This window comes from Protopterus annectens, chromosome 13.part0, assembly GCF_019279795.1.
Source record: "Protopterus annectens isolate FY-2018-M chromosome 13.part0, PAN1.0, whole genome shotgun sequence".
NCBI lineage: Eukaryota > Metazoa > Chordata > Ceratodontiformes > Protopteridae > Protopterus > Protopterus annectens.
Genome location: NC_056747.1, coordinates 529867115 through 529882318, shown reverse-complemented (window position 1 = coordinate 529882318; position 15204 = coordinate 529867115).

Genomic DNA, 15204 nt, shown 5'->3' with positions numbered 1-15204 from the left:
AAAGACAACACCATTGATTTTAATAACTGGCTATGCAGTTGGTGTAATTTTAGGAGGATCCATATGTGACAGTCTGGAATGAGATGGCTGGTAAGCCTTCTTGGTTTGCCAGGGATGGTATAAACCTTTTTTAGCTTGACCTTCATACTTAGTGTAACTTTTGTTGTTTCATTGCTCCATTTTAGGCAGAGTCCATCTACTAGTCATTTCAACCTATTGAAGTGTAAATCACAATGTATTAAGGTGATTATATTCAATATAAATAGTCTTAACAAAATTGCTTGAATTGAAGCACTTTTACAACTTCAAAAAGTTCATATATGTGTATCTATGGAGACACGGTTTCAAAGCAATGAAAGCATTTCCAATATTCCTAGGTTTAGAATGTAGCCTGTCTTCAGATCTACTGATAAGCGTGTGGCTCTAGCAATATTTGCCAGGTATATCATCATCTCCTGACTGATTCCTAGGTACCCCACATCTGAATTCTAGATAAACTAATTATTCTAAACAAGAAATCCATTTCATATCTAGTTACAGGTCACCTCCATGTTGCTTACCGATCGGAATAGCTATCTTGATCTTTTAGCTAAAATGTCCATTAATCCTAACCCCATTTATAACGGGGGACTTCATCTCTCTGTCAACATAGCATCTAATCTACATTTCAGTGGTATACATGCCCAATGTTTCTTTGACATGATACATTCTGGCTCCCTTGTACAAATGCTCAGCCACCCTACTAGGAACCTCCATACTGTTGATCTTGTCCCCACGGACATGGCTCTGTCTTTCACACCTCCATCTGTATCATTGATCCTTGTTAAATCAAACATGAACTTTTCATTTAAAACTGGTGGCATTTATCTCAAAAATACCTTGTATTTAGGGACTTCTCAAAAGCAGGCCTTCTTCAACTACTAAATGTCTAATGAAATTCCAGTGTAATATGTGTCCAGTAGACCCCATTGCTAAATAGTTCATAGGTTCATAGGTAGGTACTAGGCCATTGGCCTTAAGACCTATGTAAGCCTAGCCAAAAAGGTACCCTGGCTTTCACCAGCCAAGAAAATTATTTTCCTGTGCCTCTGTCGAGCAAAGCCACAGAAGTGATCCCCGGGGTGAATTTCCTATTTCCCATCCAATCATCAAGATTTTTCTTGAAGAGTGCTTATGAGGAGCTTTGTTTAATATAGATAGGTAGTTTGTTCCAGAGTATGAGAAGTCTCTGAGACAGGACTTATAACTAATTTCTACTCACATTTAAATAGCTGCATTGACCTGGCAGCCCCCATCTGTACCAAATATACTGGCAAATATTAAAAATACAGTAAACTCTTGCTTAACCAGCACCCATGAGGATTGGTAGATGCCGGATAACTGTAGTTTCTGGTTGCTTGAGAGTTACTATTAAAATAGGCCTGACTAATACTGTACCCTATACTACTTGTTTGGTTTGACTTGTTCTTAGGTTGGGGAGAGAGGGACTGTATTCCTATGTTCCTTTTTAAAACTCTAAAAATGTAAGGTACGTTACTGGGGGTGGGGGGGGACAGAAAGTGCAACACATGAAAATTGTATTGTATTTCTTCAATTTTTTTTCTGGTTGCTTGAGTTCCGGTTAACTGAGAGTTTACTGTATATAGTGGAATTCTCATACCTATAAATGCCCTAGGGCAGATAGCCTAGTATCTACCTATGAACCTATAAACTAATCTTAAAAGGGTACCTTCTGTGACCTACTTTAGAGGCACAGTAGGCTAATCTAATAGGGAGGCGGAAGCCAAACACACTCTGGCTAGGCTTATAAATGCCCTAGGGCAGATAGCCTAGTATCTACCTATAAACCGTGTAAGAAGAGGAAGAAATTGATTTATTTGTGTAACATGTCCAGTTATACCCACCTTAAGAGATCACTTAAGCAAACTAACAAAGAGCTTAAGGGTATTACTAAGAAGCTCAATGCTGAAAATAAACTTAAATTAGCCACTAAAACCAAAATAGCTATAAGCCATTCTTTATCTATATTAGAAAGTTACAAACTAACACCCAGCAATATTGAGTGCTTGGCTGCAATATCAACTCTGATAAACTCTGCTGACATAAAATAAACATCTTATCTTTTTAGCTCAGTTTGGTTGCATTAATTTGTTTTCATTTTCTGGTATACATGCATGCATACAACTTTATCTTCATGCAGTTTGTGTAATATAGATGGGATGGGATGGAGCAACAACTCAGTATTCTGGAGATATATGATTTTGTGCCTTCTGTGCGGAGTCTGCATGTCCTCCCCGCGGTCGAGTGGCCTCCGAAAGACATGCGTGAATGGGCGTGCCTTTGCTGAAGGTTGGGTGTCGGGCTGGCAACTCGGCACCATAAAAAAAAATCTACTGCCAATCATTAGCAGACCGGAGTTCTACTGTGGCGACCCCTAACCGGGAAAAGATGAAAAGACAAACAACAACAACAACTTCTGATGCAATTCCATCTCATTACAAATGTATTCTGGAAATATATTGCATTCTCCCACCACTGAAGTCATATATCTTGCCCTTACAGGATACAGAGCATAATGCAGCAATCCAGACTGCCTGTGAATCCTGCTAAAAGGTCATATGTCACTCCCCATTTGATAAGTCTTAAAAAACTATCAAGGAATTAGACTTGGATACTTAGGCACAAAATGACCTAAGACTGCCATTCTACTCTTAAGAACTTTAGTGCAGTTCAGAGTTGAAGATGGTTTGGCCATATTGGGATGATCAGCCCAGACAGCTGTGGTAATAGCATCTTTCCAGTGACTCAACAGTTCCCAGTCTTATATATACATATATGTATATGGATCTAGGACATTTCACCAAAAGCACATTTCACCAAAAGTTAAATTACTGTGCATTTGTCACCGAAAGCACAATTCACCGTAACACATTTCACCGAAAATGGTATATGGCCTTGTCCCCACTGTAGTGCGACCCTGGAGTTGGTATATATAGTAGGGGGTGTGGGGGGCACCACCCCCACAACGAGGGGGTGTGGGGGGCTTAGCCCCCACATATTTTAAATGTGTTACACCATATGCATGCATACTTGCAATTGCAATCTATTACTCTTATCTAAACATGAGATATACTTGAAAGATGTGGGGGGATCGCCCCACACACTCCCCTACTATATATACCAACTCCAGGGTCGCACTACAGTGGGGACAAGGCCATATACCATTTTCGGTGAAATGTGTTTCGGTGAATTGTGGTTTTGGTGATTTGTGCTTTTGGTTATTTGTGTTCAGTGATATGAGTTTCGGCGAAATGTGCATTCGGTGAAATGTCCTAGATCCATATATATATTATTGTTACTTATGATATAATGTCAACTCAGCTCAGGCTTTTGTTGCAGCTAAACATTGTTATAACTAGACAAAAACAACAGCTGTTACCTTTTCCTAAAAGGAAAAATGAAAGCATTTTGGCAAGTGGAAATCCCCATAAACCCCCATACCTCCAAATGTATATATACCAACATTAGGGGCACATTTAGAAACCACACCAACAGTGATGCCCTAAGGAAAGCAACACTCAGTGAAATCAGCCTTACTGAGTTGATCTTGACCAGTTAGCACCTAATTCAGTCTATGCTTGTTGAGGTGTAGAATAGCAATCAGTTCAGATAGATCTATTGTATCCTCAACCTGAAAATACGTCATATACTCACAGCTTTGATAAATCAAACTTTTAACAATTCCATATTTATTTGATTTAAAATGTCAAGTTCGTTCTGTTGGATGTAGTATCAATGATCAATTTTTTATATTTGAAAAAGACTTTTACCAACAAACAATGGGTGTTGTAGGGGAACTCTAACAACCCATACATTTTTTACTATCTGTATGAAAGCCTGGGAAGAGACAGTAGTGTTTGAGTCACAATTCTTTAAACTGTGTTTTTTATACATTTTATTGACATTGCATTTTATTGTGGAATTCTGTACAACCAATTATTATTGGTAGATTATTTGAACAGCAGATCTAGTTACTTCAAATTTCAGAAGGGGTACAGCATTCAGGAAATAAATTATTTAGATGGGACTGTTTAGAAGCACTATAACAATCTAACAATCTTCTATATGAATATTTAAAAAAAACAGTGAGAAGATATAAGTACTTGCTTTATACTTGCATGGATCCTGTTCGTTCTAATATGTAATTATTAAATGTCAATTAACTAGAGCTTTGAGTCTAATTACAGAAGATGAATTTCTTGAAAGTATCAGGAAATAACTATTTTTAAGACATACATTATCCTAGTGGTTTAATTAACTATATTTCTCCCTCTGTTGTCAAAACAAGAAATATGACTCATGTCACATTCATAACATGGGTGAGACTGTGTAGTACTGTCCGAAAAATGAAAGACAATGTTGGGTGTGTCGTAGTGTCATTCACCTACAGTGGTGATTCAGGTATATTGAAGAGTACTGTCAGAAAACACTGGGACATTCTGAAGGGTTACGAGCGCTAAATAAATTTGTGGGAGACATCCCTATGTTTGTTGAAAAACAAACAAAAAAATATTAAGGGTATTTTAGGGAGCAAATCAGATGGTTTCTTAGTAGTGAAGAAAGCCAACAAATTGAGTGGCATCTACTCTTGCTTTAATGGCCAACAGTCAATATATTTTTAACAATGTAACATGTTTTACTGTTTGTCTAGATACAGATCTACTTGTAAAGCATCCAGGGTAGTGTATCATACCCTACTCATTAATCGTGACTGCTTTTATATTGGTAAGCTTGTTAAAAACTTAGAAGAAAGGGTGCCTTAAAGAATAAGGAAAAAAGAAATGTCCTATACAAACATAATATCATAGGTCCATAGGTAAGTAATAGGCTAGCTACCCTTGCAGGCCATTTCAAGCCTAGCCAGTCTCCCATTTTGTGGTTGAAATAACCTACCCCATTTGGTTATAGACTGGTTTTACCAATCTCACGGTCGATAATTATATCAAACCATAGATAATTTGAGGGGACCTGTGCATGGGATGCAGCATTAAGGAGCTCCATCTGTCCATTAGTAGTACAAGGGGCAGGCCTGAGGTACATTTTCTGTTTCCCGTCTATAGATTTAATATGCACTTGAAAATGGACAGAGATGGACTTTGTTTTATGTGGATGTGGAGTCTACAAACTATACCATTCCATCCAAACCATTCCCTTGATGTTACAGAAGAGCTTTAGATGGAATTTGACTTGCTGATGTGCGGTAGATTCATAAGTAATGGGTCACAGTATACCTTTTATGCCAGACACGGGTCATCTCTTAGCAGTCTGTAGGATATCAGGTATAGTGACAGGGCTTTGAGTTGGTCCATGTACTACATGTTGTTTAGACCTTGTATCCTTTTAGTAAGGTATCTCTGTGGGCATTCCAGTTGTTGCATGTGTCTGGACAGATACATGCCAAACGAGGTGTTAAATTCAATGATCAGCCTAATGAGAACTGAGTAAATTATCAGATAGCACAATTTCAACAGATTTGTAGTTTTTGTATTAGCAAAAGTTACGTACAATATTAGGAGGGGGTACACTAATGACTTGTTGGAAAGGCATTACTTAGTTTGATAAATAAAATTCAGTGATTTTTTTTAATCTAATCCAAAGAAAACTGGTAGGTTTTTTTTTCAATAAGGTATTGTCAATATGTTATCCAAGTTACTTAAGACAGGTGGCACTTTTATTTTGGTATTGTGATTAATTATGCACAATTTTTAAAGTGATGTCACGTTACAAGTGTATTAAAGTGTGGTGTGTTTTAAAAAATATCTGACGAAGGTTATATGTTCATTCTGAATGAAAGGACTTACGTGTTTTTGTTATTTTATGTATTGATATTTTTAGTAAAGTTCTCTAAGGTTCATTTTTGCTTCTACATGCGGTTTTTGTTTTAAAATATGTGTTGTGTTTTTATTCTGTTCATGAAATACCACAAAACTATATTCCAACATGAAGTCCTCTTCTTGTTGGGTTTGTCTACCACACAATCTGTATCTGGTATCTTTTTGTTTCTGAAGTTTCCACATTCAAGGATGGCACTTACCCGTAACAACAAGTTGTGATGTTACATATCAACTACATAAATGCACTAATGATATAATACAAAGTTCAAGTTCAGTTAAGTGCTTTAGGTTATGCACTTTAAAAATAACATATTAGTAAATATTAAAAACAGCATACAAACAACAATATTTACACTGATTAAAGACAACATAAGACCTAATAATAGCTTCAAGGAGGTTAATAACCTATGATTAATTGCTGTATGCCACCTCAAAAAGCAATTGGTCTTAAGAGACCAGTTAAAACCATTCCGCATCTGGAACTCCCTCAACCACACTGATAGTAAAATCCAAAGATGTGGTCCCTGGTAAACAAAAGATCAATTCCCTGAAGGTACTGATCACACCCGTCAAACCACTAATGCCTCAAGATAGCTAAGTATAGTACATAGAATGTCTGATAACCAAGCAATCTGTTTCTAGAGGTGGGGGGAGGTCCAAGTTATGTGCAATGTACAAAAACTCATATGGCACTATTTAAAAAATAACTAGAGCAGAAAAACAGTCACACAGTCACACACATCATTGATAAAAACATTATGGAAATTACATGGATTTGTATTCAAAAGATAACTTACGCAAATAATATAACATTCCATTCAAATGGATTGGAAGTAAATCAAAGTAAAATAGAGGTAAGTGAAATGTGTAGGGATCTGGTCTTTGTGCAAATAGCTTGAACTTTAGGATTAGGTAACTCATTCTTGTGCTTCTGTGATATGACTCACCTCATGAAACTTGTTCCTTAAGCCTGCAGTACAAGATAACTCGTATATCACACAGCACACGTATTCCACACTGATCACATCCCTTTATCAGAACATGCAGCATACTGCAGAACACACACACTCATCCACCTCCCCCAAGGCCCAGGTGCTCTGCCATGGAAACGATGTCTTGCAGCACTTCAGCATCTTCAGCTACTTCATCCAAAATTTCACCCTGGGAAAAGGAAGGAACCAGTTTCTTCCAGGCTGCATGAAGGGCTTTCTGCGACACTGCATCCCAGGCACTTTTGTTGAATGATATGGCATGAAGAATGTTGCACTCAGTCTTCAGGAATTTCTTCAGTGTTTTATATGAAGAATGGGCCATGTTGAAGAGCCTTGAGAAGAGTGCTTTTGTGTAGAGCTTCTTGAAGCAGGCATTGACTTGTTGAGCCATACATTGAATGAGAGAAGTTGTGTTAGGAACCTTTATGAAATCATAGGCTGTCTGAAGAATTTCCTCTAACTCTCATTGGTGGGCAAAGGCATTGTCCAGAAGAAGAAGATGAGCTTTCATTGGCAAATTATTCTTTGTCAGGTACTTCTTAACATTTGCAGCAAACTCATCGAAAATCCAATCCTTGAAAACTGACTGGTCTACCCAAGCTTTGGTGTTTGTTTTCCACATTACAGGTAGTTTTGATTTTATAATCTTTTTTCCAAAGCATCTTGGATTTTCTGAGTGAGACACCTGAAGACCTCAGCTTGAAGTCTCCACTGGCGTTTGCTGCCAGAAGGAATGTGAGCCTATCTTTCATGGGCTTGTGACCTGGAATCCTAGCTTCATCTTGTGCTATGCAAGTCCTACCTGGCAATCTCTTCCAGAAAAGCCCCATTTCATCATAATTATGTTCTGACAGCATTCTCTATCAATTCTTCTAATTCCTTGACACATTTCTGTGCACCTTCTTGGTGTTCATGTGGTTGGTGAAAAGGTCGAAGCAAGGCTGGCCCCACCTGCGGAATATCTTGTCTGCTATTTCTTTCTTGAGGGAAAACTCATGAAGCAACAAAATTGCCCTGCTCAGTTTGTCTGCTATCATGTTGGATTTCCCCAGGATGTGCATTGCTAACAGAAAGCTCTGGGTGGATGTAGCCCACTGCCATACTCTTAGAGCCTCGTGGCAAAGGAGATAGAACCTGGTTCCTCCTTGTTTGTTCAAGGATCAGACCACTGACATGTGGCCCGTCTGAATCACAATTGTTCCCAGAGGAAGAGAGTCCTGGAAGTACTGCAATGCCAGAAGTACCGCTCTCATCTCCAGGACATTGATATGCAGATGTGTCTCTTGTTTGGTCCATGTGTCTTGGGCTGCTCTTCCCTGAAAATGCCCCCCCCCCCATCAGGGAAGTGTCTGTGGTCACTGTGGCTGCTGGTGGGAGTAGAACAAAAGGACGACCTATCGTAACATGAAGAGAGGTCAATCACCATTGAAGATCCTTTATACATGTGTTTGTGATCATTATAAGATGAGACATTGGGAAGTGTCTTGGTAAGACCACTGAGTGAACAACAGCCATTGCAGAATCCGCATGTGCATGCGACCCAATGGTATGGCTAATACTGCAGCTGCCATCAGGCCTAACAATTTTAGTACTTCTGAGCTGGAGCCTTGTTTTTGGATATGATATTGTGGACCTGCTGATGGAGTATTAAGATTCTTTCTTCTGGAAGTCTCAAAGTGGTGGTGGTGGTGGTGGTGTCCAATTCTGTTCCGATAAAAATGCTATGTTGTGATAGCGACAAGGCAGATTTTTCTGAGTTTATTGTAATGCCCAGATGACTGCAGAGTGAAAGAGTGGTGTCCCTGGCTTGTATGAGCTGATGCTTGGTGGTGACGGTGAGGAGCCAATCGTCTAGGTACGGAAACACCTGGAATTCTAAACGTCTCAGGTGAGCCGTGACCACTGCCATACATTTGGTGAACACTCTGGGGGCTGTAGTGAGACCAAAGGGCAGGGCTCCAAACTGGTAATGATTGGCTCCCAGCCGGAAGTGCAGATAATCCCTGGATGGTCTGGCCATTTTTATGTGATAGTATGCATCCTGTAGATCTATCGAGCACATCCAATTGTCTTTCCCTAAAAAGGGAAGTATTGACTGAAGCGTGACCATCCGGAACTTCTCTTTCTTGATGGACCTGTTTAGTCTGCTGAGGTCCAAAATAGGTCTCCAGTCCATTGTCTTTTTTGGAACTAAAAAGAATCTTGAGTAGGTTCTGGATCCTATCTGGTTTGCTGGGACTGGTTGGATGACTCTTTTTCTTAGCAACGTTTGGATCTCTATCCTTGCATGTTCCCTGTAACTCGGTGGAACGTCCGGGATTGTTCTTGTCAATGGAGGGAATGTAGCGAAAGGAATTAAATATCCTCTGGAAATGATACTTTGTACCCAGTTGTCGTTTGTTATTTTGAGCCAAGCATCTGGATACAAAGATAGGCGACCCCTGACTGCCTCCAGAGTAGGACAGTTGGGCCTCCTTTCAGGAGCGTGGGTAGGGCTTCCCAAAGAACTGATCTCTGTTGCCCTGGTTTTGCGGACACCCTCTGCCGCGAGGGTGGCGTCTTCCATTATTGCCCCCACCTCTGCCCCTGGAGGGGGGTTCACCACATGTGTCCTGAAAGGCTCCTTGGGCTTTACGGAACCACATCTTTCCTCCCCTTTGACCCTTGGGATAGGATCTGGTAGGGGTGGAAAAATGGACTCCAATGGTAGACAGAGTCTTTCCTTCCTGTTCACACCTGGTCAAAGTTTCCTTAACTTTGGGTCCGAAAAGGGACAAGCCATCAAAAGGGGTGATGACAAAGGATGACTTAAAGGGCTCCGAAAGGAACATAAGTGCATCCAGGAGTGTCTCCTAAGAGCAATTCCTGTACCCGCTGCTCTGCTCACTCCATCAGTTGCATATGAAATGAGGTGCATGGATGAGTTTACTATAGACTTGAGGGTAGCAAGCTGGGAGGCAACTTTGTCTGAAGCTCCTGCAGCTACTGTACCCCTGAAGAGTATCTCTGAGCTCTTTTAGGAGATCTCTTTGCAGTCTAGAAAAATGGGTGAGATAGTTGAGCGAATGCAATGCAAATGTCACTCAACTGTACGTGTGCTTCCCGTATCTATCTATGATCCTAAATCTCTGTTAGGGGGATGGATAGAGAAAGAAGTTTCCGAAATTTCCTTTTTAGTGGCTGCCGCCACCACCATGGTATCAACTGGCACTCCCTTGGTAAGAATCTACTATCCTCCCTGGACCTGACCGGAGAGTGTCGGCTCCTAGATTCCTCAATTGGCGCCGAGGACGTCAGAATAAACAGAGCTGAGGACACTGGAGCAGGCATCTGCTTCGAAGGCTCAACGATCATCAAGTCCGACTCCTCCAGCTCTGAAGGACCGGTATGGCTTGAAGGAGGAAAAGTAGATGGGAAAAGGGTCGTCGGGTCGGAGCCAATAAAAAATTAGCAAAGGCAGGTGCCTGTAAAAGCTTCTACACTACACGATCCACATCCAAATCAGAAAGGCTTATCGAAGACACAGATGAGTGGACAGAAGGAGGTACAGATTGCAGGAGTGGAGATTTCCGGACACCGGTTCCAGGACTGGGGACCAGCTCCGAAAAGACAAGACGGTCGGCTCTGAGGGCTGTGGAGCCAACATCGACGTTTTTTTGATTTTTTTACTTCAGAAGAAGTAGAAGCCTTAGAAGACTTTGAGGATTTGCTAGACCTGTCCTGGTCACTCAAAGCTTCTTGAAAAGATGGTTTGACTAAACCTCTGTCAATTAACTTTCTCTTTCTCTCCAGAAGAACCCTAGAAGAGAAGGAATGACAAATGGAGCAGCTTTCCTGCAGGTACAATGCTCCCAAACAGTATACACAATTTACATGGCTATCAGTGACAGACATTTTCTGTCCACATTTTGGACATTTCTTAAACCCTGATTTAGGGTGTTTATCCTTATCCTGGTCAGCCATACTGGAACACACAATCTCAAGAGAGGGTACTGTAATGGACAAGACAAACCCAAAAAAACTATCAAACAAGCCCTTTAAAACTATGGGCTAAAATACTGTTAAGCACACACACACTATAACTTTATCTAAACACTCTAATACCTATATATCTAAATATTTTCAAAAGCTGTGACAGAAAAAAGTCACTATTCAAAGACACACAACTACTATTTAAACTACAGTAAAGATTTAACAAGGCCTAAAATAAAACAAAGCCAAGAGAGCTAATAACTTGTCAAGAAAAAAGGCATACCAAGGAAAGGGAGTCTACACAATAAGCTATAAGAGCTAAGCTAAGTCGAAATAGAGAAATATCAAATATTTATATAAATTTTTAGAAAAAAATTTTTGTACTGGCCTGAGCCATGTGAGGAACCTCCAATCTATTGCAGTGGCAAACTAGATCTGAGATAACTCTAGGTGCATCATGGGATAGGGACTTGCCCTCAAGCTGTCTGAAGACCTCGGGCTTTGTAGTAGGCCGACTCGGAGACGAGGATTGGCTCTGAACCCATCTGTAAGAATGAACGGCGAGATAGAACAGCTTCACATATAGTCTTTATTATTTAATGTAAAAGGTCTCCATTTTTTATTTCATTCTTTTCATCTTTCTTCCAGGTAAAGTTTAATATCCCACTACATAACTCTTCAAACAAACCCTTCTTTCAGCCATTCATTCAAAATGTTAATAAAACACACTATTTGCCAATCCGTTAATTTATTGTACATTTCATACCTTATACTATCTGGACCTGATCCCTAATCAGTGTTTACTTTCCTAAGTACTTTCACTTCACTAATAGTAATTTCTTTTTCAAATTCTTCCTTAATGTGTTGTTGAATTATTATTTTTTTTTTTATTTTCAATTCTATTTTCTTTTTTTTCTTTTTAATCATATGTATATATTTTCTACATACTGTACTCCAGTTGTCAGAATTTGCTCTTGTGTTCTTTCTACCTCTCCTTTTACATTTTTTATTTCCCTTATTATACTAATATCCTCCTTTACTATTTTACTTGAATATGTAGACTCCTCCTCCCTTCTTCCTTGTAAATAATACCTCTGTTTAAACAGCAAAGAAATTATTTTTTTTTTCAATTTCTTTTATATGATTCTTTTCCATATCATAATATTCTTTTGTATTCGACCCGCGGTAGTGGTGCTGCGGTAGCGTTGTCGCCTCACAATAAGACGTTGTCGCGTTCGATTCTGAGCTAGAGCGTCTTCTGTGTGGAGGCATGTGTGAATGGGCGTACCTTCGTTGAAGGTTGTGCGTCAGGGCTGGTAACTTGGCACGTAAAAATCCACTACCAAACATTAGCGGATCGGAGTTCCGCTGTGGCGACCCCTAAACGGGATAAGCCGAAAGACACAACAATATTCTCTTGTATTCATCTCTAAATTCTCCAACATATTTCTATACATTTTTCTCCTCCTTGTTCCTTACATCATCTTGCCATTGGAAAAAAAATGCTTCTTTATACCTCTTTTTAAATTCAATCCACCATTCAGACCAATTTTTATGGTTATATGATCCCTCCATAACTGCAATGCTTCGCACTCTCCAAATTCATTCCATAATTTCTCATTTATTCTTTTTATTCTCTTTCCTACTTTAATACTCCCTTTCCATCATCACCTCCATCCACATTGCTAAATTATCTGAAAAAAAAACATATGTACTTTACCACCATCTGCTACACCCAAACCTTTCAACAGTTAAAAATAATTTTAGATCCAACTGCTACTCTTCTATAAATCCATTGACTTTTGTTGACTTTTATTCCACACAGCTAACTTAAAACATTTTATCATGCCTTGAATTTAATATCTTTCCCTTTCTTTTTTTATTTTGTACTTAAATTACAACTGAAGTCCTCTACAATAATAATTCTCATGTTAACCACCACATAGTCTAATATTTAGAACAGGTTTTCTCTTGCCTTGCCATTTGTATAAGCATGTAATGCTATAATTCTATAAATATATTCTCTCCACCGCACATCTACAACAGTTAACCTTCCCATCCTTATCAATGTTACATATATTATTTTTCCACCCCACATTTTTTTTCTATTTGTAATATTTCTCCACTTTCAAGAATCTTATATCCTCTATAAAAATAATATCTACATCACATTTAGCACACCATTCCTGCATCCCTATACTATTCATATTGACTAAAAGCACTCTAAAATTATTGCTTTTTAAGTTTAAGTTTAAGGGAAGTATTTTAAATTTTTTATTTTTATTTTTATTCTTTCCCCAACTTAATATTTTTCTCAGTTTATAATTCCTCAATTCTCAGAATCAGATTTTACCACTATTTTCATTAACTGATAAACATCTAAAACTATTCTTTACTTTTCTTTTTAATCTTTGGTGATGTATTTTTAAATCTTTTTCCTCACCCCTCCCTATACCAATTGAATTTGTTTTCTTAATATCCCTTACACTGTTAACATCTGACTTATTTTCAATTTCTTCTTCATTTTCAGTAGAATTACCTTCATCCTCCTGAAATATAACATTTTTTTATCTAAGTCATATTTTATTACTTCATCCTCTTTTTTTATTCAAACCTTCTTCCCCCCTTTCCCTGTTTCCTCATTGCTTTCAGACATTACAATATTTTCATCATCCTGTTCAACATTATATTGCTTATTCTTTTTACAATCAATGCAAAATGCCCTTCACTTGTACTTATTTTACATTCCTCTTTACACTTATTCATCATATGGCATTTCTCCCACATTGATTACATCTCATTTTTGTACACTCATTTATCAGATGATTGAAATTTTGGCAAAAAAATGTTCAGCTGTTGTCCCATATACCTAATTGTTCTTAAAACTGCATCAGCATATCATTTTCCGGATTGCATCCCACCTGTGACCTTATGTCCATCCAACTCACAACTCATTACCTTTCCACACAACTTACTGTACAATCTATACACCTTTTCCATCCTATCTCACTATGAAATCTCACACTCTTCTCTGGGATCACCTTTGTTCAATAAACTAGTTTTTATCAGGCAAACCTCTAGAAGCAATTTCAATTATAACAACTTCTTCAAAATCCTGAGGTTTAAAGTCCATGAGACACTATATGTACTACTCACTCACTTTTCAACAGTTTTCTGTCCACTGACAGAACCATACTGTTATCATCATCAGAAAAGCTCTTCTCCCTCCATTATTGCTTATCTTCTCCTAGCTGCCTCTGTGCCAGGAACAGAGGCAGGAACTGCAGCAGCAAAAATGTCCCCCCTCACAACAAAACGAGTAGGGGTCTTTTTTTCATACAGAGGAAACATTATTTACAAAGTTTTACATGTTTACAAAATATTTACGTTTTTACATATTTAAAAAAAATTACAATTCTCCATTTCTCCCTTTTTTACTTATTATTGATCATGCTTTAATATGTCACGGTTTTATCTTTATTAGACCCCCCCTTTTTCCATAACCACCATATCATTGCCAAAATCCATTTTCCATTGAACATAAGTTTATTCATCCTTTCATTTCATACAGTCCATATAGCATAAAACAGTTTTTGTATTTTTTGACAAATTCTTTACTTCTGTTCTTATATCTATATTTAATCATGTTCATATTTATCTTATCCACTTTTTAATATCTTCAAAGAAATTTTCCTTACATAACTTTACCCATAATTTCACTATTCTTTTACATTTTTAAAACACATTTTCAGCAGTTTCTGTTCCTTGCAATATACACATATTCTTTCATGTTTCTTTTTATGTGGCATCTTTCCTTTCACTGGTAATTTATCTATTACCTGTCTCTATACAGAATCTTGGCTTCCTACTTTTTTTATTACACCATTTATTTCTTATTTTATAGTGTTAATTTTATATTCTGCTAGCTTTTCCCATGGTTTGACAAAATAATATTGGATCATTATATTCTTATACCATATTTTTTCTACTTTTCAATTTCATCAATTTTTATTTTCCACATTATTTTTTCCTGATATTTAATTTCTTCATTCATACCCTCTTTTTCTCTTTTTTACCTTATACCAACATTTAAACATTTTATAACTACTCTTTCATCTTTTTATTTATGCACTTTACCAATTTATAAAAAATTGATGAAACAACATATATCACTGGGTTTATTAAACCAAAACCTCCTCCTTCTTTATTTACATACATAATTCCTCTTTTTACTTAATTCAATCTAGAACCCCCATATAAATAAAAAAATATATATTTGCAATAATTCCTTTTCAAATACCATTGGCAATATAAACAGTATATTTAGCAAGTGTATTTTTCCCATT